Source organism: Dama dama, chromosome 23 (genome assembly GCF_033118175.1).
Source record: "Dama dama isolate Ldn47 chromosome 23, ASM3311817v1, whole genome shotgun sequence".
Taxonomy (NCBI): Eukaryota; Metazoa; Chordata; class Mammalia; order Artiodactyla; family Cervidae; genus Dama; species Dama dama.
In genome coordinates this window covers 38,537,624-38,560,409 of record NC_083703.1, presented here as the reverse complement: position 1 = coordinate 38,560,409, position 22,786 = coordinate 38,537,624, and the positions used below count along the sequence as shown (strand labels likewise).

General features: G+C 48.9%; 1 protein-coding gene across 1 annotated transcript in view; it reads right to left on the bottom strand.

Annotated features, from left to right (window-relative positions):
• Positions 1–21,970, bottom strand: part of BANF2 (BANF family member 2) — a 38,865-nt gene extending 16,895 nt beyond the window's left edge. Inside the window, exon 1 of the mRNA XM_061125852.1 lies at positions 21,896–21,970. The gene's annotated coding sequence lies outside the window, so the exon portion shown is untranslated. The remainder of the gene's footprint in view (positions 1–21,895) is intronic.
• Between the last annotated feature and the right edge of the window lie 816 nt (positions 21,971–22,786).

Genomic DNA, 22,786 nt, shown 5'->3' with positions numbered 1-22,786 from the left:
CGGGGCCTCCCACATGTCTCCAAGCCACCCTCTCCCCACCTCTGACTCCACCAAAACCCCTCCATCCACCCACACTCTGGCCCCTGAGCTGCCCAGTGAGCTGCAGAGTCAGGAATTCTACCCGTTAGGATTTCGCTCTGGTTTGGCCTCCGTCAGGCCAGCATTCTGCCTCCCTCTCTGCATCTGAAAGCCACAGACCATGGAGCTGGAGGGGAAACCAGCTGATAATACATGGCTGGGGAGATAATTGCGGTTGAGCACACAGATGACCCATCACTTAGAAGTCGCCTCGGAGGCAAACACGAGTCTGGATTTAGCGGGTCCTTCTCATCTGGAGAGACGGTTAGTGCCAGCCGGGATCCCCCTGGGGCGGGAATAGAATGTCCGCGGTGGGCAAGTGAGGAACACGGAACCCAGGGACTCACGTTTGCTGGGCACCTGCTGCCTCTTCACCGTCATGGTCACACTTAAGCCTCAGAATTAACCTGGCAGCACTAGAGAACTGTTCCCCTTCTGAGCAATGGGGAAACTATGGCTCGGAGAGGCAAAGAGGGTCATGGAGCCAGGGAAGGGCCAGGATAGGATGTGGGCTGAGGTCTGCTGCTCCAGGATCGGAATTCAAGGAATCAGAACCATGAAGGCAATTTTCTCAGAGGGAGTCCCTGCCCCACCCACATCCCCTGGGGCCTCGAAGCTTCCACCGCAGGGACCTGCAGGTAGATAAACACCCAATTCTTTCCCCACCAACCCCGAACCCCCAAACCCCTGCAGGTGGACAGCCCCAGGCAGCCACCTGCTCTGAACGCAGCTCCACCTTCCATGGGCTTCCGAGGTGGCACTAGCTGTAAAGAATCCATCTGTTATTGCAGGAGACGCAAGAGACGCGGGTTCAATCCTTAGGTCGAGAAGATCCCCTAGAGTAGGAAAAGGCCGCGCTCACTCCAGTATTCTTGCCTGAAAACTTCTATGGACAGAGGAGCCTGGCGGGCTACAGTCCATGGGGCCACAGAGAGTCGGACACGACTGAGCAAGCATACAAGCCTCCCACCCTCCCTTCCCCGGCGCCTCTGCCCCCATCCCCCACCCCCGTATCCCTTCCCGAATGGCTTCTTGCATTTAAGTGAGATTCAGTGACTGCTAACTAACAGCTGGCTTCCTGTGTTTGAAACTCCTCTCCTATATCATCTCATTTAATCTCCTCATCGGGGTGCAAAGGTAGGGTCTACAATGATCCCCTTTTGTAGATAAGAATGCATGAACTGGCCCTGGGCACCGAGAGGCCTCAAAGCCGCATATGCTCAAGCTAACACCTGGTTCCCAAACACTGAGTCATCAAGAAAGGCTTCTGCTGCATTCCTGGACAGTCACTCTCTCCCCTTCAGCTCTGGACTGAATTCCTCTGCTTGGGTGCAGATAGATACCAGTGAGGTCTGCAGCTGTCCGCCATGGTACAGGAGGGAAGCAGTGATGCGCTGCGTTGGGAGTGTTATATTCAGTCCATTCTAAGACACGCAAAGCCCATATGTATGCATCTTCCACTTGCCATTTGGCAAGATTCCTAGATTCTAGTCCAGGTTCTGGTCCAAGACTCTTTATCCCTTGGCTCACATGTGTGCTCCTGCCTATGTCTGGTCCTCAGCACTGCAGGTCCAGCGCTTTCCAAGGGCTGTGAGCCTGGGGGTCTATGCTCCTGTGAGTCTCAATGTGAAATTAGCTGTGAGTGACTCGCTCCATCTTCCCAAATGCAAAGCCCTGCTTAAGACTCAGGGCTTCCCAGGTGGCATTAGTGATAAAGAACTTGCAGGAGACTTACGAGACTCAGGTTCAATCCCTGGGTTGGGAAGATCCACTGGAGAAGGGCATGGCAACCCACTTCAGTATTCTTGCCTGGAGAATCCCATGGACAGAGGAGCCTGGTGGGCTATAAGTCCATAGGGTTGCAAAGAGTCAGACACAACTGAAGAAGTGACTTAGCATGCATGCTTAAGACAGAGTCTTGTTAACTCTGGCTGCAGAAAGGTGCTCTCAGCCAGAGAGTTCTGTTCACTTTCTGATCTGTCCCCTTTCAAAAGTCATAAAGAAAGGATTGCCCAAAGGTTACCATTGGTTTCACTTACTGCTTGATTATCTGAGTAGAACATGAACTACGTGTCTTGTAAATAGGACCCTTGCAGAGACTAGTTTCAGGAGTTTCTGGACACCTTTGGGTGTTTCATAGCCATCCCGAGATAAGCCTCCCCATTTGTAAACACACATCCCTTAAAGGGAAGAGATTCTGAATGCCCTGGCAGGGCTGTAATCTGCCCCTACTAAGTGTCGGTCTCCATCCTGGATCATCAGGGAAGAGTTTAGGCTGGAAGCGATCTCAGTTGAAACTGAAATCTTTTTGAAAACAGACACTCCTTTTTGAAAACAGACACCATGTTGAGCCTCTATTCCAAGTTCCCATTAAAAGGTTACAAACGCAAAAAGCCAGAGGATCCAAGCAAGTGAACATAATAAACCCGCGAGGAAAAACAAGGTGAGGGTGATGGTAAGTGTGGGGTGACGTTTGGGGTTGATCGGGGAGGCCACAGAAGTTGCAGATGTAGCCACCAGGTGCCCCACCCCCCACTTCAACCAGGGAGCCCCTCTCAGGGGTGTGGGTCCCAGGTGGCCAGAGCTTGTGAGTTGTTTGAGAGACACCAAAATTTTTATTTTTATGTACAGGTTCCTAATTTTTAAATGTTGGACCTGAATTCACATAATTGAAACACAGTGTGGACCCAATACAGCCAAGCCATGCCACCAGCTTGCCTCTCCTGCTATAGACTTTCCTTCTGGAAAAATGCCCCACTCGCACATAGAAAGAAAACTTGATGTCCATTTTTAGGGTTTGGGAACCAGTGCCCCAGACTGGGCAACTCTGCCGCCGTGTCTCAGGCCTTACGAGAATGGCACTCATCTTCAATTGTGGACATGGCTTCCTGGGGACAGGTCTGACCTTCCCCACGCAGCATATCCTCAAGCAGGTAAACACCGTGCCTGACTCTACTCCCTTCCCCACTCAATGGCTAGATGCTCCCAGGACCTCCCCTTCAATCCCACTGGGACCTGAAAGCATCCACCAGTGAAGCCTTGACTTCCTGGGCTTGCAAACCAGGCCTGAAATGCTAAGGCATGGTCCCCAGTCCCTTCCCTCTGGGCGGCCTTGAACGCTGACGGCCAAAGCCCATTAAGCCATGCTTGGCGCTTGACTCTGCTCTAAAGGGTCAGATACGAACACCCCACTCTGCTCATGGCATCTGCTTCTCTGCCTGGCCTTTGGACCAGGTCACCTCGAAGTGACCAGAGACACATATTCCACCCCCCACACCCTGCCCCATATACAGAAGAAGACTCAGACCAGCCCTTTCTCCTCTCTGGGCTCCGAGCCATTGCTGTCTGCTTGTGAATGCTGCTCCTCTCTGAGTAGCCGTGCCAGGGCAGGAGGGAGCCACGCCAAGGCTTTGGCTGGACGTGGTCTGATCTTGGCTTTGCCCCTTAGCACCTGGGAAGCTGGCCCTGATCCCACCTCTCTGTTCCTGCCATCCCTTTAGGAGCCCTTGCTGTGGATGGACCAGGAGCGTTCCTGTTTCACAGGTGTAATCTCACTGAGGGCTTCCCCGTGGTAGCGGTAAAGAATCCGCCTGCAATGCAGGAGCCTCAGGAAATGTAGGTTCTGTCCCTAGGTCAGGAAGATCCGCCTGGAGGAGGGCATGGCAACCCATTCCAGTATTCTTGCCTGGAGAATCTCATGGACAAAGGATCTCGATGGGCTACAATCCAAACGGTTATAAAAAGTGTGGCTACAACTGAAGTGGCTTAGCATGCCTGAAATCTTATTGAATCCTCCCAACAAAGCTGGGAGGCAGGAATGCATTTCAGCTCCATTTAACAGATGAAGAAACTGAGGCTTAGAGAGTCTAATAACACAGTCAAGATGGTACACTCAGCAAGGAGAAAAGCGTGGCTCCTTCTTGTGTGGCTAACATTTGTAAGCCCCACCGACTAACCAATGGCTGTGTTCTCTTCTTGATAAACGTGAGTCTTGGAGTGGCTGAGAAGTGCTGGGACCAGGTCCTCAACAGCAACATTGTTGTAGCTGTCACGCACATCAGCCTTCCACGGATGTGATGCACAGCCACTTCTGGATTTAGAGTGCATGCTTGTTTCCGGAGCGTGACCTTCCCTCGGGGCCCTCCTTCTTGGAGTACTTGGCGCCGCTGGTGGTGGTCAACTCTTCTACATCTGCCCAGGCATCAAGCCTCTTCAGCCTCACAATGCGGGCATCTTGCCCGTCAGGTGGCCACAGGCTTCTTGCACTTTCTGCAGTCGTCCAGGTCTGCACTGCTAGGGCCGGTCCCAGGCACAGGAGGTCCTCTGGGCACCTACCACCCCTCACAGCACCTTTGTGCAGGGATGTCTGGGAGAAAAAAGAACACTCTCCAGTGGAAGGAAAAACCCCCAGGACTGGGGACAGGGCCCCCCAAGGTACAAGGTGATGCTTCTATGCAGCGTCACTTAGGTCACTGAGACAGCAGCTGGGACTCAGCCTGAAACTAAACAGTGACTTGACCTTGTCCAAGTCACTTCCCTTCCTCACGTGCTTCGTCCATCAGGTGAGAGGGGTGGAGTTAGGTTAATTTTCCACAGTGCACTTAACAGGACTATAGTATCTAATCTTCCTCCAACTCTTGGAGATTCGCAGTGTCCGCCAGCTTATTCAAGGCCCTGACAAGTCCTGCACAGAGAGGGAACAGCAATAAACAGGAGAACACACAAACCCAATGTAGGGCATCTGGATGTTTGTGTCACCTCCAAATTCACTGGTTGAAATCCTAACCCCATGTGATGGTGTTAGGATGTGGGGCCTCTGGGAGGTGATTAGGGTGTTCAGTTCAGTTCAGTCACTCAGCGGTGTCCAACTCTTTGCAATCCCAGGAACCACAGCACACCAGGCTTCCCTGTCTTTCACCATCTCCTGGAGTTTGTTCAAGCTCATACCCATTGAGTCAGTGATGCCATTCAGCCATCTCATCTTCTGTCATCCCCTTCTCCTCCTGCCTTCAATCTTTTCCCAGCGTCGGGGTGTTTTCCAATGAGTTGGCTCTTCGAATCAGGTGGCCAAAGTATTGGAGCTTCAGTGTCAATCCTTTCAATGAATATTCAGGGTTGATTTCCCTTAGGATTAATTGGTTTGATCTCCTTGCAGTCCAAGGGACTCTCAAGTGTCTTCTCCAGCACCACAATTCGAAAGCATCAGTTCTTCAGCACTCAGCCTAACTTATGGCCCAACTCTCACACCTGTATATGACTACTGGAAAAACCATCACTTTGACTATATGGACCTTTGTCGGCAAAGTAATGTTTTTGGAGCTCTTGTAAACAGGATCAGTGCCCTTATCAAGGGAACTCCAGAGAGCTCTCTCCTTCTCTTTCCACTGTGTGAGGGTCAGAGAGAAAGTGGGCACCTGCAACTTGACAACAGATCGTCACCAGAACCTTACCCGGCCAGCACTGCCAGACTTCCAGCCTCGGGAACTGGGAAACATTAATTTCTATTGTTCAGAAGTCACCCAGTCGATGGGATTGTGCTACAACAGCCTGAACTAAGACACATGATAATTTCAGCGGGATAAGGAGTGATTTGGAGAGGAGGGTGGGTGTGACTTTGGACAACGTAAGGAAGGGCCTTTCAAAGGGACACACTTGACCTGAGGTCCCAATGTTGAGCCAGAGGAAAGGAGTGTCGCCAAGGGATGGGGGAAATGCTTAGGCCTGTTTGGGGCAGGGGTGGCTGGTCTGGCAGGTGAGTGCGAAGGGAGAGAGGAAGCTGGGGGAGGGGGCTAGGTCAAGAGATGAAGTCACAGGAGCTGGCAGGGCTACAGGGCACTTTACAGTTTAGCGGCCAATGGTCACACTAGGCTCTTTTACTAAAACTTAAACTTACATGAAGGTGAAATTTAATAAAAAATGTGGTTCCTCAGCCCCACGAGCGACGTTTCAAAAGCTCAGCAGTCATGTGTGGCTCGTGGCTACCGTACAGGGTGGCGTGGATGGGAATGTTTCTGTCAACACACGAAGTCCTACTGGCCGCCACTGGGTATGGAGCAAATCAGTAGTGAGCCAGGGTTCAAGGTCAGACCAGGTGTTCTGGGGCTTGGCACCTCGTTATCTCCTGTGAGGTTCTGGGTTTCCCTGGGTTTCAATGAGGTTCCTCCAGCCCTATGACCCCCAGCAAGAGCCAAACCCATGGATAACGGAGCCGGGGTGTCACCTGGAGAGCACGTTCTAGAGCTTAACCCAGGTAACTGGCAGCAAAGAGGCTGTTTAGTAGCCTTCTTTGCAAGCTCATTTAAGCTGCCAGTTTAGGGCTCCCTGATGTAAAAAAAGGAACAGAGTGTGGCTACTATTTCAGGGCAACTAGCAGAAGGGAAATTGCTACGATTAGTTGGAGCTGTTTTTGATTAGCCATATTTTCTTCCTCAGCACAAAACATCTGCTGGGGTCCCATCAGAGCCAGACACACGGGCAGTGAACCAGGCGGGTCCATGGGGGGCCCAATGTCAGCCAGCTCAGAGTTGGGGGCGGGGGCTAAGACAGCCCCTGAGGGACCGAGTGAGTTCGGGTCAGTTTGTTATTTGGAAGGGTAGGAAGAACCGTGCTTCCTTGCCCAACCTGGGAGGCAGCAGGTGGAGATGCAGGCAGAGATGCAGGCGGAGACGCAGGCCTTCCCTCGAGTTAGAGGACTTCATGGTCCTTACTGTCTGTGACATCTCCACACGTTCACCCCACTCTGGACCAGCACCCAACCATCCTCATCTGAGAAACAAGGTGGGGACACCCACCTGATGGGCTACGGGAGGGCTGCATGAAATAATCTCTGCGCACACACTTGATACCCAGGAGGTGCTCAGTGAGTGTCGGCCGAATCATGATTTGATAGTCAAAAGTCTTAGGAGAAGAGGATAGTCAGGCTGAGAGATGTTCAAATCATGTGCAGGCTGGTTCCAACCTGGCGCTGTCACTCCTTCATTCATTCAACAAGCATTCATTCTGCAGACTGGCTGCGGCCTCTCCCCTTAACCAGCCTGGGGCCCCGGTTTCCTACCTGGGGCCCAGCGGAGCTGATCCCTCGGGTTCCTTCAAGCTCTCCCCTCTAACCATGTTTGTAGCCACCTTGGGAGGCCTGACCCAGTTGGACTGAAACATGGAAGGTTAGCCAGGTGCTGAGACCCAGATCCTACATCCAAGATACAGATCGGCCTTTCAATATCTTTTTGGTCCAGCTCCCAATTGATCACAAGGGTCCCACCCCAGCGCTGCTGGCAGAAGGCACCCAGCTCGTCTAGACGCTTCCAATGGCTGCCTCACAAAGCAGCTCATTCTATTTTCAGGGCTCTCTCATGCTGGACAGCTTGCCTGTACATGAAGTATATATAAATTCTAGTTTAAAACCCCTCTTAAAACATAGTTCCTGGTTTCTGTGTCTATAAGCTTTACCTTCCTGGTGGCAGAATTTAAAGCAAGGACATGAAAAATAAAATAAAAATAATAAAAAAATTAAAAAGATAAAGCAAGGACATGCGGCGGCAGGTCTGATACACCATGGATGCCTCATACGTGTTCCTGCCCTCCTCTCCAACTGGGGGCTGGTGCAGAGAAGGTGGGAGGTAGGGATACAGGTGGCCCCTGGGGCCTTCTGGCCCCTAGACTATACTTCCCATTCTGTGGGCCTGGGGTGGAGACAGTGTTCTCAGCAGACTTGGTGACAACTGATACCTGGGACTCAAGTGTGAGACGTCAATGTCAAGGTCTGGGTCAGCCATCCCAGGAAGAGGAAGGCGGGATGGCAAAGCCTCAGGGTCAAAGGTCTCTCCATGAACCCTCCTTGCTTACTGCCTGATGCACTCAGGTAAAGCCAGAAGCTGCTGAAAACCACGGGCCCCAGAACAACTGGCCTGCGGGCGCCCGTCAAGAAGACGAGTGGCCGTCTGGATGCCTGAAACGGATGGATGGGCGGGCGAAGGGAAAGCGTAGGGGGCGGCACGGCGAGGCTCGCCCTGCGCCCTGGTGTCCCTGCACAGAGTCCAGCTCTTGGCTGCAAGCCATCCTCGGCCAAGGGCTGGTGGCCCAGCTGGAAGAGCCAGGATCCTCTTAGAGAGGTGGCTCCATTCCCCACCACCTTCCTCCGATTTGCCTGCTCTCCTGGTGTTCTGAGTCATCCACCCTCTTTCCACCACCAGCTCACATCTCCCTCATTGTCCTGGAAGGGCAGGAGGAGTCCTGACATACCCGAGGGCTGTGGCGAGTTGGAGTTAAAGCCTGCAGAGGGCTTCCCTGGTGGTCCAGTGGTTAAGAATCCGCCTGCCAATGCAGCGGACACGGGATCCATCCCTGGTCCGGGAGGAATCCACGTGCTGTGGGGCCACGGAGCCTGTGCACCACAGCTATTAAGCCTGTGTCTAGAGCCCATACTCTGAAACAGGAGAACAAGAGAAGCCTCCACCGTGAGAAGTCTGTGCATCACAGCTCTCCTCAACTACAGAAAGGTCCTTGAGCAGCAAGAAAGACCCAGTGCAGCCAAGAATAATAAATAAAGTAATTAATTAAAAAAAAATCAGAGACAGAGAGTGTGCAGAGAGGAGGGGCCTTGGTGCACGTTTCTGAAAAGGTGGTGGTTTTGGCATCCAGTGCACACCCAAGGCTCCATCTGCTCAGCGCCCATGAGGTGTGTCCTCGACCGAAGATGGCCTATGACCTCCGTTCACCAGGACCGGGAGGTCAGGGGGTGCCGTGGTGGACCTGCCATCTGACAGCCTGCCTCCCTGCCCCTGGCGTCTATCAGGACACTGTTGGCCTTTGCCCAGGGAGCTGGGGCAGATGGCAGAGCGGCCTGGAGGTGATTAGAATATCACTTCCTGCAGCTGGTAAACCCGCAGGCAGAGGCTGGAAAAGGGGTGAGGGGTCAGGCAAGCAGCTTCCCAGGAAGGGTCCCCAGGCTGGATGATGCTGTCGTGACCCTGTGAGACCCCCTCAGTGCTTGGCCAGTACTCACCAAGGGTGCCTGAAAGTCGGCGCTGAAGGTCAGCGTATCTGGGTTACCTGGCCTGTAAGTGTGGGCCAGCCCTGGGCAGGGGGGTCAGCTTATACCCCAGTCCAGGGGCAAGTCAACCCCCAGACCCTGAATGGACTACATTGTGATGTCACACCCTGGGGCAGCCTCCACCCGACCTGCTGTCCCCACTGGTGTCAGAGGATTCCCCCCAACCCCACCTAGAACTGAACCCCATCTGGGTGCCGTCCCGGGCCAGCTCTGCTGGAGAAGCAGCGAGGTGTCTGCCCCCCAAGGCTGGGAGCAGCTTTAAACCCTCCAATGCCAGGTATTCTCCGGGCCAGCATCAACACAGTTAGACCAATTTCCCAACACAGTTAGACCAAGTTCATCCTTTATACATAACGTTTCCCACATAAACTGACTGCGGGGGTACCTCCCACCTTTACCTATTCCCTTTTCATATCCTGTCTGATTGATTTAAATATGCAGAGCCAACTCCTGGTTTTTTCCCCGACTGCCCACCTGGTGTGTTCAGAGGGCAAGCAGAGGAATTTAAATATTAGCTCAGGAAAACAAAGAGGGGCAGAGGCATCCCCCACCCTCTCTGTCTCTCGTCAAATCCAGCACAGACATCTGTCCCATTAGCTTCCATAGTACATACGCCTTCACCGCTTTCCTTTCGAGGTCACTGGTAATCAGGTAAAACTTCTGTCTGATAAGCCCAAAGAGAAAAGGAAAACACACAAAAATAGGGCCAAAGTCTCCAAGTTTTCTAGTGGTTCCATCTCCTTCTGCCTCTGCTGCTGGAGGCTGGGAGTGAGGAACAGTCTAACCAAAGGGCAAATGGCCTTGCCTTAGAGACTGTCCTAGATGTTAGAGTCTCAAATGGTGGATTTCAAACTGGGGGCGGGGAGTGGAATCAAATCAGCTGGAGGGCTTGTTAAATACAGATTCCCGGGCCCCACCCCTGAGAATCCTGATGCAGCAGGGCTGGGGTAGGACCGAAGAATCTGCATTTTTAACAAGTTCCCGGGTGTTGCTGGTGGTCCAGGAACTACACTTTGAGAATCAATTGCTCAAAAACGTAAAGGGTACTGATCTCCGGGGTCTGGTCCTAAAATAGTGCTGCTGGCTGACGGCCATACTGAGGGGCTGCTGGAGAATGGACAGGAGCTATAGCTTTGAGGGGCTTCCCTGGTGGCTCAGCTGGTAAAGAATCCGCCTGCCATGCAGGAGACCCCGGTTTGATTCCTGGGTTGGGAAGATCACCTGGAGGAAGGGATAGACTACCCACTCCAGTATTCATGGGCTTCTTGGGCTTCCCTGGTGGCTCAGACAATAAAAAGTCTGCCTGTAATGCAGGAGACCTGGGTTCCATCCCTGTGTTGGGAAGATCCCCTGGAGAAGGGAATGGCTACCCACTCCAGTGTTCTGGCCTGGAGAATTCCATGGACAGAGGAGCCTGGTGGTCTACAGTCCATGGGGTTGCAAAGAGTTGGACACGACGGGGAGACTTAAGCACAGCACAGCACATAAAGCTTTGAGACCTCTGGACTCAGCCACCCTGGCCCGATGAGGACCTGTTCCTCGCCGGTGCTGAGCTGCACTAGGGAACCTCCTGGTTCTACCCCTTCAGTGCCCGAGGGAGCCTGACCTCCAGCTGCTAGCACCTGTGCCTCTTTGCTGGGTGGCTTTCTCCAGCTGCTGGAGCCTACCCTGCCTGCAGGTGGTGCAGCTGCAAGGCCAGCGATTAAAGTCTCCCCGGGGACATCCTCAACCAGTGACTGTTGGCAGTTGGTACCCTTCTGCTCAGGTGTGGTCATTTGGAGGACTGCTGTGTACCATCCCCCACAGGTCCCCCAGGTGCCTACAGAAGCCCCTGGTGCCTACAGCCCACAGGGAACCGTTTTGACTATTCACCCTGTCTTTTTGCCCCCTCTCTGGCTCACTTCCACCCTCCCCCATCAGGACCAGCTCCCTAAATAAATGACTTGCCCTTGAATCCTCATTTCAGGGTCTGCTTGAGGGGAACCCAGACTAGGACATCATGAACAAGGAATGGTTTTTGTCCTTGATAAGGTCACATTTAGAGGAGGAAAGACAAAGTGGCTGAGTAGCCCCGGGAGTTTCTGGGAATTGCTGGCGGGTGTCGGGACTCAGGGCAGAGCCAGGTGGTCTGCTGGTGGCCCTTTGGGGCATCATGAAGGGTGCCCAGAGGAAGCACAGGAGCTCAGCTGAGACTCTTGGGAGGAGGCCAGTGGGGAAAAGGGGCCTCGGCAACCTGGCCCGAGGCTTTTTTTTTTCCACCAGGAGGCCTGAATGTGGTACCCACAGGACTAGTTGCTAAATTCCTTCTGCTTTTCACCTTCCTGGACAATTCTTCCTGAAAGAAGAATCTGGAGGGCGACCTGGAACCACATAAAATATGGCTCTTGTTAGGTTTGGACAGTTTTCGGATGCTTGGAGAGGAGTTGATAAGAGTCTCTGCTGACCTGTTGGGATGAATGTGCTTTCCTGGGTGCCCACCTCATGCCTACACTGAGGCAGGATCAACCTGCTGTCTTTGCAGGGGGCTGTGCCCCACCCCGTTCCTTTCTCTCACCCCTCCGCATCATCATCAGTCCTCCCAGGGTCCCCCAAACAAACATGTGCCCCTCAAACAAACATGTAGCCTGAATGAAAACGCTGTGCCTGGCATCAAAATACCCTTCGAGGCAAGTTCTCACCCCCTCAGTCAAACGCTTCACATATGGAGATTCTGAAACTGCCACTGAGGGATCCAAAGGCCGTTTGGCTGGGCGGCTGCACAGATGGTTCTTAGGGGACGAGGCACCCAGAATTCTTCTTGTCTCACATTTCCTTGTGGCTGGAGGGAGAACGAAGCCCATTTTACCACCACGTGGTGTCAATGAGTCTTCACCTCCTCAGCATCACTTTCTCTTTCTGATAATAGGCTCTGTATAATAGGCTCTAGGTTCATCTACCTCATTGGACTGACTCGCGTTCTTTTTCTATAGCTGAGTAATATTCCATTGTGTATACGTACCATAAATTCAGTATGCATTCATCTGTCAATGGATGTCTAGGTTCCTCCCATATCCTAGCTATTGTAAAAAGTGCTGTAATGACATTGGGATACATGCGTCTCTTTCGATTATGGCTTTCTCGGGCTATATGCCCAGTAGTGGGATTGTTGGGTCATATAGTATTTTTATTCTTAGTTTTTTAAGGAATCGTCACACTGTTCTCCGTAGCTGGTGGGAATTTGCAGTGTGACACAGGGAGCTCCGTCCAGTGCTCTGGGACAACCTAGAAGGCTGGGATGGGGTGGGAGATGGGAGGGAGGGACAAGAGGGAGGGGACATGTGTCTACCTGTGGCTGACTCATGTTAATGTATGGCAGGAACCAGCCCAGTATTGTAAAGCAATTATCCTCCAATAAAAATTTTTTTAAAAAATTGGCTACAAAGCTGCCATCAGCTCTGCCTTTCGACAGAAGGATTGCATTCATGAAAGGGGCCCCCTTCTGAGACCCAAGTCCAGAGCTGATATGGGAAGGGAGCTTAGCTTGTGCCTTTGAAGACACTGGTCTTGATGTTCAGTTCATATTTTATGCTCCCGAAGCCACAAAAAATGCCGTGGATCTGGTCATTTTATTTTGCTATTAATATAAAATAAATAATCTATAATATGGGGGAAATCTATGTACCCATACATCAATTTCAGTGTTATTCAGAAATGTGGGGAGCTGGAAGTCCTATAAATGTCTAGTAGAAAGTGAAAGTTGCTCAGTCGTGTCCTACTCTTTGTGACCCTATGGACTGTATAGTCCATGGAATTCTCCAGGCCAGAATACTGGAGTGGGTAGCCTTTTCCTTCTCCAGGGGATCTTCCCAACCCAGGGATCAAACCCAGGTCTCCCACATTGTAGGTGGATTCTTTACCAGCTGAGCCACAAGGGAAGCCCAAGAATACTGGAGTGGGTAGCCTATCCCTTCTCCAGTGGATCTTCCCGACCCAGGAACTGAACTGGGGTCTCCTGCATTGCAGGAAGATTCTTTACCAACTGAGCTACTAAGAAAGTCCTTAAATGTCTAATAGAGGAATATTTAAATCAGTTGTATAGAATTCCCTTGTTGAAATATTAGAAGCCATTAATATAGTGATCGTGAACGCTATAATATAGCAGAAAAGAATGGTAATATTAAGTGTAAATTTAAAAAGCAGCGAACACAAAGAATTACAGCTAATGAAAACACATGTCTGTGAAACAACGCTCAACATCACTAGTGACCAGGGAAATGCAAATTAAAACTACCACATACTCCAAGGGGGCTTCCCTTGTAGCTCATTGGTAAAGAATCCGTCTGCAGTGCAGGAGACCTGGGTTCGATCCCTGGGTCAGGCAGATCCCCTAGAGAAGGAAATGGCAACCCACTCCAGTATTCTTGTCTGGAGAATCCCACAGACAGAGGAGCCCGGCGGGCTACAGTCCATGGGGTCGCAAGAGTTGGACACGACTTAACAACTAAACCAGCATCACCACACACTCCAAGAAAGAGCTAAAATCAAAAAGCAGCCATACTAAGTGCTGGTGAGGATGTGGAGAACTTAGACTCCATCCATTGTAGACGCTGCACCAGTTGGAAAATTGTTGGGTAGTTTTCCACAAAGCAATACATACAGACCTACCCTATGTCCCAGCAATTCCACTCCCAGATGTTTCCCCGAGAGAAAGGAAAGCATCATAAAGAGACTGGCACAAGAAGTTCATAGCTGTTAGATTCAAAATATCTCTAGACCAGAAACCAGAAACAACCCACATGTCCATTAACAGGTGAATGAATAAACAAATTCTTGTGTATTCTTTAAACGGAATGCTAACCAGCAATAAAAAGGAATAAATTGCTGGTGCATACATGCTAACATGATAATCCTCAAGAACACCCTGAGTGACAGAAGCCAGAGACAGAAGAGCACACACTTGACTGCATTTATGTGGAGTTCTGGAACAGGCCAAACTAGTTCAAGGCTATAGATGTGAGTCAGTGATTACCTGAAGGAGGGAGGGAGCCCAGGGGGAATGGGCTAAAGGGTAAAGGGAACTTTGGGGGAAAGGAAAGCGCTCCAGTCTTTAGCACAGCAGTGGTTACTCAGGTGCATACCTGAAAAAGTCAAAACTTATCAACCTGCACACTTAAAATATGTGAATTTTAAAGTACTTAAATTATACATCAATAAAGGTGAGGCTATGTGTGTATTTGTACTTGTAGTATGTGTATATACACACATATTATATATAATGTGCTTAGTTGCTCAGTTGCGTCCGACTCTTTGCGACCCCTGCCAGGCTCCTCTGTCCATGGGATTCCTCAGGCAAGAATATCAGAGTGGGTTGCCATGCCCTCCTCCAGGGGATCTTCCTAGCCCAGGGATTGAACTCAGGTCTCCTGCATTGCAGGTGGATTCTTTACCATCTGATGCACCAGGGAAGCCCATATCACACACACACTCACACACATATATATACACATTCATATATAGTAATTCTCTCTATATATGTATAAATACATAAACACACACACACAAATTACTTCCCTGGGCAAAAAAACCAGAAGGAACTACATTAAAATGTGAAAAGTAGTTGTTTCATGAATGAGATTATAGATGATTTTTTTTCCTCTTCTTAAGTTTGCCAAAATTTGGTTTGCCTGTATGGTTCATTTTTTACTTGATAGAATAATAAACGTTCATTAAAAAAAAATTGGCAGCTGCTGGAGGCTAGCTCTCGTGATGGTCCACAACAGACCAAGATTTCATTGCATATGCATGTGGTGATGTCCTGTGATTTTTTTTTTTTGCCTATATGTCCACCAATTGAAATCTTCAAACCAGGTACAAACCTCACAGCCCCTACCAAATCATCCATAATGTCTTTGCTGGAAAAAATACTGTCTATTACCCACTACCTTTTTTTATGTTCTTTCTCTTCAACTACATCCTGTGCTCATCAACAGCTAAAATATTATTTTTTATTCTTTGTATTTTCAATAGCATCAGCACAGAAAAAAAAAAAGAAGAAATTTGGAGAAAATAGACCTGAGCTGACACAGGGTCATAATGTACAGTGGCACAGGTCGTGCACTGCACAAGCTCCAAGCAGTAATACAAACGGCTCCCCTGGCTGTGTGGATATCGCCCTCTGGAGTTGTGCAGAGTCCTTGGTCAGAATTCTGTCCCACCACTTCCTAGTTTGTGACCTTGAGGAAGTTACCTCCTCAGCATCAGTTTCTTTATCTGTTTGGTAAGGAATATTAATAAGGGAAATGACTGAATGGAGGTAGTATATGTTTAAAGCCTTCTGCAAACTGTAACACACTCTACAATGTTAGACGTAGTGATTCCTCTAATAAACCTGGTCTCTGCCTGGTGCTCATCACCACCACTTCCTTGTCAGCTCTCACTTCGGTTCCCTGAAGTTGTCAAACATGTTGCTGCCTCAGGGCCTTTGCACATCCTGTTCCCTCTGCCTGGAAAACTGGTCTGCCTGCACCTTCCCTCAGCTGCTCCTCAGGTGATTCTGATTTTAGTGACAGTGTCACTGGAAGCTTCCCCTGAGAATCCTAAGACAAATCCCCCACACACACTCTCATTTTCTGTCTCACTGTCTTGCGCTATTAGTACCTGAAATTATTTTGATTGTTTAATGCCGATGGTCACCCCTGCCATCCCAAGCTTCCTTTCACAGAGGGTCTGTGTCTGTTCTGTTCACAGCTATGTCTCCAGCCCCTGGAGCATAGGTGGTGCTCAAAACCACATACTGAGAATGAACAAATACTTATTGATAGCTAGGCGACATGTCGTGTTTATTCAGTCAGTCTGCCAACTGTTTTCCAAAAACCAGAGACTGTGAGGCAAACATGGCTTTTTCCTCCTCTGCTGAGAGCGGGAACCACCCCAGTGACTGAAGGAATCTGCCCGAGACGTGCTGGCAGCCGCAGGTCTGAACATTTGCCGGGGAGGCTCCACGTCAGCTGTGGTGATGACCGGGAATAAGGAGGGCATTGTGCAGCCTGCAGAGACGGATGGTTCCAGAACAACTTGGGGAAGCACCTCTGTAGCCAGGTGCTTTGTTCCTCTCTCTTTTTTCTCTCCTGACTGTGAGCGAGGAAACCAGGCCAGCCAGCCTTACCTTTGTTCCTCCTGGCTCTCAACCTGGGCTCTCTTTAACGTCCTGGTGTTGGCGCTAGCCTTGCCAAGGCCACAGTGAAATTTTCTAACCCAGGCCAAAGGTGGAGCTCATTAACTTTCATGCCTGCAAGAAAACACTTCTTTAGGAATTGGCGGGTTTTGCTTTCTGCTAGAGAGTGAGACCTCTGCAAGGAAGATGAATCTAGGTTTGTAAGTGGGTTGTTCGAGGAAAAAACGCAGTGGACCCGCAGCGGTCACAGGCCAGCCAGAGCCGGGCATTGTCCACACCACAGGCTCCCCACTGCAGTGGCCTGATGGCCTTGAGCAAGCGCCCACCCAGTGCATTTCCAGAAAGTCCTCTGCCCTCTCTTCCTTCCTCCATTTTATGTGCACAGTTCCTGGAAGGCTCACACCTGAGGTCAGGTGAGCCATCTTCCCTGTCCGGACCTGACACCACTCTGTAAATTGCCAGGATCTTTTTACATAGCAGTAAATAATGTAAAACTTTATTTTATTTGTATATAGATGAAATATATATTATAATGTTAAATATTTAATATGTATTGAAACAAACTATGTGTATTCATTAATAGAAAATAGTATAGAAGGGGGCTTCCCTGATGGCTCAGTGGTAAAAAATCCCTCTGCCAATGCAGGGGACATGGGTTCAATCCCTGATCCAGGAAGATCCCCCACATGCCATGGAGTAAGTAAGCCCATGCATCATAACTACTGAAGCCCAAGTGCCCTAGAGCCTGTGCCCTGCAACAGAAGAAGCCACCACAGTGAGAAGGCAGTGCACTGCAATGAAGACCCAGCACTGCCAAAAATAAATAACATAAATAAAATTTAAAAAATAAAGGAAAATAGTATAGAAGGGAAAAAGTGGATGATGTCACATGGCAAGGGTTGGGACTTCAGGTGATTTTTTTTTTTTAATAGAAGATTCCATTCCTAAGTGCCTAGCTTTATTTTTAATTAATTAATTATTTTTATTTTTGGTTGCACTGCTTCTTCATTGCTGTGTACGGGCTTCTTGTAGTTGTGGAGAGCGAGGGCTACTCTCTAGTTGAGGTGTGTGGGCTTCTCACTGCAGTGGCTTCTTTTGTCATGGAGCACAGGCTCCAGGGCGCCTAGGTTCCTGTAGTGAGGGCACGTGGGCTCATTTGTCCCATGGCATGCAGCATCTTCCCAGATCTGGGATCAAACTTGTGTCCTCTGCATTGGCAGGCAGGTTCTTTACATTGGACCACTAGGGAAGTCCCTTCAGGTGATTTTTCACGCGTTCAGTGAAATGATATCCTTGTTTAGAAAATCTGCCTTTGTGTATATGTTGTGGAGAAGAAGAATGCAAAAATCACATGGATCTTTAATATAAACTTGAATGCTTTACTGATGCAGATGGGTTAGAGGCTGGTGCCCCATTCTCACTGCCTGCCTTCACTTTGCTCTGCCTTTACGGGCATTGCATAGTAAGTCAGTAATATTTTAGTGTGAATTACTCTGCGTTCATCTCCTTCTCTTTTTCTCTCTCTCACACACAGGCATACACACAGACACGCACATAACACAAGTGGCACCCAGAACTCTTGTGAGAGTCTGTGAACTTACAATGAAAGAAGGAATAAAAGTTGCCTAAATTAAACCGGCTAACGAAATTCTATCAAGGACTGGATTTTTCTGCCCGCAGTGGCCAGTGGCAGTCTAAAGAAGAGTGTCAATGGGGCCACAGGCTCTGTTCTCATCCCCCAGATCTAATTTGTCTGCTGCTCACATTCAGATTGGAGACTGGATGCTTGGGCTGATCTGAGACAGTCTGCTTGATCTATTAGCTGGTGGAAGGGCCTGCCAGGCCAGAGGCAGAGAGCTGAGCCCAGTCACCCTCGCAGGCCCTTTCTGGATTTTCTTTTCTTTTTTGCTTCTGGTTTAAAGATGTTCTTCAAAACTCTCACTAATGATTAAAAAAGGAGAAGAAGCTGATTAACAGAATTCAAGAAGAGCCACGTGGTGATTAAGAGATTCAGGAAAAGACACAGGGGAAAAAAGGCTACAGGAGCTGCAGTTTTTAGGTCTGGAGAAAAGAACCCAGAGGAGGGGATGGAATAATGATTACTAAGTGCCAGGAAGTCACTAATCAACCAATATGCACTCCGTGAACACTGAACAGACACCAGAGTCGCGTGGGCATGCTTCAGCTGTGCCCTAAAGCCAAGAGGAATAAGACTTTAGACAAAAGTACACAAGAAAGTGGGAGGGATTTAAGACAGACACAAGAAAGGACTTCCAAAAGCAAAAAGCAGATCCTTGGCAGAACCAGAAATCGCAGTGGATTCAGCAGGACCAATACAAGACTCGGGCCTTTTAGAAGTTATTAACAATAAAGATTCCTGTACACAGAATCTCCCAGCAAACTAACGCTCAGTTGTGTTGGGGCAGACTCTCCAGGGTGCCAGTGAGGGGGGAAAATGTATTCAGAAGTTTGGTGGAGGAGGCAGTCCTGCGAGCTTTTCAAAGGAAGAGAGAAACCAGAGTTGATTCAGCTCTGCACCCCCACCAAGAAGCAGGGTCTGGAGAATGCAGTGATGGTTCCAGGATGAAGGAGCAAAGACAGCTTTTGAAAGGGGGCAGGAGGGGAGGGTGTGAGACTGTGCAGAGGCACCACGTGGGCACAGGCGGCAGGGACAGAGCCTGCTGAATGTCCGGGGCACCAGGCTATGGGGAATCCACACCAGCCAGGCAGAGAAAGGAAGACCTGACATCATGGGAACCATCTGAGTCTCCAGAAGGCGAAGCAGGTGAGAGATGGACACAGTGGTTTCGGAAGGTTGCGTTTGCTCAAAGTGAGGGGATGGATTGGAAAGAGAGAGAGAGAGCAAGAAAGAACACAGTTGGGCCTTTCATGGCTCTGTACACACTTCATGTTGTTTACTTTGGAGCATCTACCTCAAGCTGGACGTTAGTCTGATGAATTACTGATTGCCTGCCCCACGCCTACCACAAGCTCACTGAGCATAGGGTCCTGTTTTTCTTGTTCTCCATTGAGTTCTCAGCCCTGAGCATAGGCTCTAGTGTGCAGCAGGATTCCATAAATGTTTATCAAAGGAACAAAACCAGGTGGCGGGGACAAAGTTCAGACATCCTGAGCTCTTCATCACTGGTAATTTTAGAAGAAAAGAGTCAAGGTGTCTAATGAGCTAGGCTAGTTAAGGAGGCCTTCTGCTCAGGGAGAGCCTTTTGACTTTACGGGCCTCAAATTGTGAATCTGCATATCCAGTGTGAGGCATCTAGTCAAGTCAGGTGACCTCACAGCCACGAGGTATTGCTTATGATTGGTGCATCCCACCTGAGACAGAGGGGTGTGATTCCAGGATTCCTAGGACAGCGGACCTGAGCAGCTTAATAGAGCAGTGTCTGCAGTTCACCAAATGCTTGCTGTTACCTGAGAAGCAAGTTGAACGGGGAATGCCTGGAATCCCAGAAGAATAGTTGAGAGGAGGAAGGTTTCATTAATTCCTGTAGGGTCTGTTATACCTGCTCATTTTCCGCCTGGCTTTTCCACAGCAATAACTTTGTCATTTATAAGTGTGATGTCTTGAGTGAGCTGCTTAACACATCTCTGAACACCAGCTGCTTTACCTGTAAGCAGGTAATAATAGTAATGCTTCCTTCTCATGGTTCTAGTGAGGATCACTTGCAAAGCACTCTGGAAATAGGAAAGTACCAGGGAAACATCACCCATCTATTTCCCCTCCATATTTTCTTTGGGGATTCAGCCGGCACCAGGACAGTCCTCGTTTTCACAAAAGCTTCTATATCTAAGCTCACTTCCAACATCAGCCACACAACAAACCAAACATTTTTGACTCAAGTTATCTTTTACTACCACTAGCCACCATAAAAATTAGTAATTTGGGATCTCTCTTGCCATCTATTTTCTTTGTCTAAGTTTTCTTTTTTCTTTTGGCAGTTACTATAATTTATCTATGGGCTTCCCTGGCGGCTCAGTGGTAAAGAGTCCACATGCAATGCAGGAGATGTAAGAGATGCAGATTCGATCCCTGGGTCAGGAAGATCCCCTGGAGGAAGAAATGGCAACCACTCCTGTATTCTTGCCCATGGATAGAGGAGCCTGGCGGGCTATAACCCATAGGGTCACAAAGAGTCAGACATAACTGAAGCAACAGAATATGCACACATAATCTATCTATTGAGTTTTTTCTTTAAGTGTATAACAACATTATTCTGATTTTGAGTAATGCTGCTGCAGAATTTAAATCATCTGGGATGTCGTAGGTCCCCTGCTCGAGATTTTGTAAAACTATGAGATAAATGGGCTGACTGTGGAGTGTTACTGTTTCAAAACCTTTAAATCCTAAATTCCTGTTTAAAGGAGCTCACAGGGCCCTACACTCATTCATTCATTATTTGTTCATTCAAGAAATATTTATCAGTTTTGGATCACCTCAGTTGGTATGCTGTTCGCATGTCCTCTGCCATTCCTTTGCATATTCACAGACTCTGACTGCAAACACCGGCAACCTTTCTTGATTTTTCTCTAGGGGCCTGGGCTGGAAATGCCAGGAGCAGTCTTCAACCAGTGATGGGTGGGAGCTGGTGAATAAGTATTCTGGCTTCCTCAGTTCTCAGTTTGGATACCTCTGAGGCATAAAGCTCCCTGTCTCCCAGGGCTCTGCAGCAGGATTCAGCTTCAGCTGCCCAGGGTGAAAATTTGCTGGTGATACACTGTTTACTGGCTGTCTTCCTCCCCCAGCTCACTTCCCCACACCCGTCCTAGTGATTCCTGGGATTACCTTCCACATAAAATGCTTTCACATCTTCTTCTTAAGGTCTTCTTTAGAGGAGAGCCAACCTAAGGTGGGGTTTTTTTGTTTTTTTTAACTAGAATCAAGCCATCGGGTTAGGGGTTCAGGGAACACAAGGATCCATCAGAACAAGCTATTGCCTCCAACGAGTCCACTGTTCAGAGAGGGTGTGAGATGTATGTTGAAATGTCACCATAAGCACGTGCAGTATTTTGTTTTCTGACATTTTCAAATCTTGTTGAGTCTGTCTTACACACACACACACACACACACACACACACACACACACACACCCTCCATTCCAGGTGACTCTTTTCCAGATTTTTTTTTCTTTCTTTTTTTTGATGTGGACCATTTTCCAAGTCTTTACTGAATTTGTTACAATTTTGCTTCTATTGTTTCTGTTCTGTTTCTTTGTGGGGTGGGGTGGGCAGGAGGCATGTGGGAATCTTAACTCCCTGACCAGGGATCAAACCAGCACCCCCTGCATTAGCAGGTGAAGGCTTAACCACTGGAACTTCCCAGGGAAGTCCCCAGGTTACTGTTACATTCAGTGGTGTGAAGGAGTCAGCTGCCTCATAAGAGCTGATTGTTGCATTTTCAGGAATTTTTTAAGCAGTCCATTAAATACAGTCATTATTAAACATCTTTATCATATAAACTTACAATGACATAGATTATATTAAAAACAAAAGTAATAGATACTCATCCTCATCACTTCCTAATTATCTGACTGCATTTTACTATTATATCTGCCTTTGAGATTATTTATGAGATTATCTGATTTATAACAGTACTTTACCTTGAATTTCTTTCCACTTTGTTGTTCGGTTACTCAGTAGCTTCAGATCAAATCCCATGGGAGTAGTCACACCCCAGAAACTGCCAAATGCTACAAATGAGGAATGCTCCCCTACCCCCTATCTCCCATAGCCAACTGTTAAATATTTACCAGCACATTAACTGTATCTTGCCTGGAATCTTACAAAAGCCTTCAAACTGGTCCTTGGATCCTCTATCACACATCCTAATGATTCTGCCCTCCACGGCTAAAGTAAATCTTTTTTTTTTTTAGAGTGCTTTTTTTTTTTTAAACGTGGACGTTTTAAAAAGTCTTTTTTGAATTTGTTATGGTATTGCTGCTTCTGTTTTATATTTTGGCTTTTGGTCAAGAGGCATGTGGAATCCTAGCTCCCCAACCAGGGATTGAACCAGCATCCCCTGCATTGGAAGTGCAAAGTCTTAACCTCCAGGACTTTGAGGAAAGTCCCTTTTAAAATGCAGATCAGATGACCTTACTCTTCTGCTCCAGGTTCCCACTCCCCCTGGCTGGGTGGATCTTGAGGCCCCTTATCCTATCTAGCACCCTTCTGCCTCCTGGCCTTTGCCTTCCTCTCCCTTCCTCCTTGAGCTTCAGTCACACAGCCTTAAATATATGTATGTATGTATTTATCTGGCTGCACTGGGTCTTAGTTGCAGCACATGGGATCTAGTTCCCTGACCAGGGGCTGACCCCGGGCCCCCTGCATTGGTGGCACAGAATCTCAGCCACTGGACCACCAGGGAAGTCCCCACATAACCTTCCTTTTGTCTCCTGAAACAGCTGCTAAGCTCCTGTTTCAGGGCGTAAAACTGGCTTTTTTCACTTATTCTTCCTTCTTTACATAAGATCAGCTTCTTCTCAACTCAACCA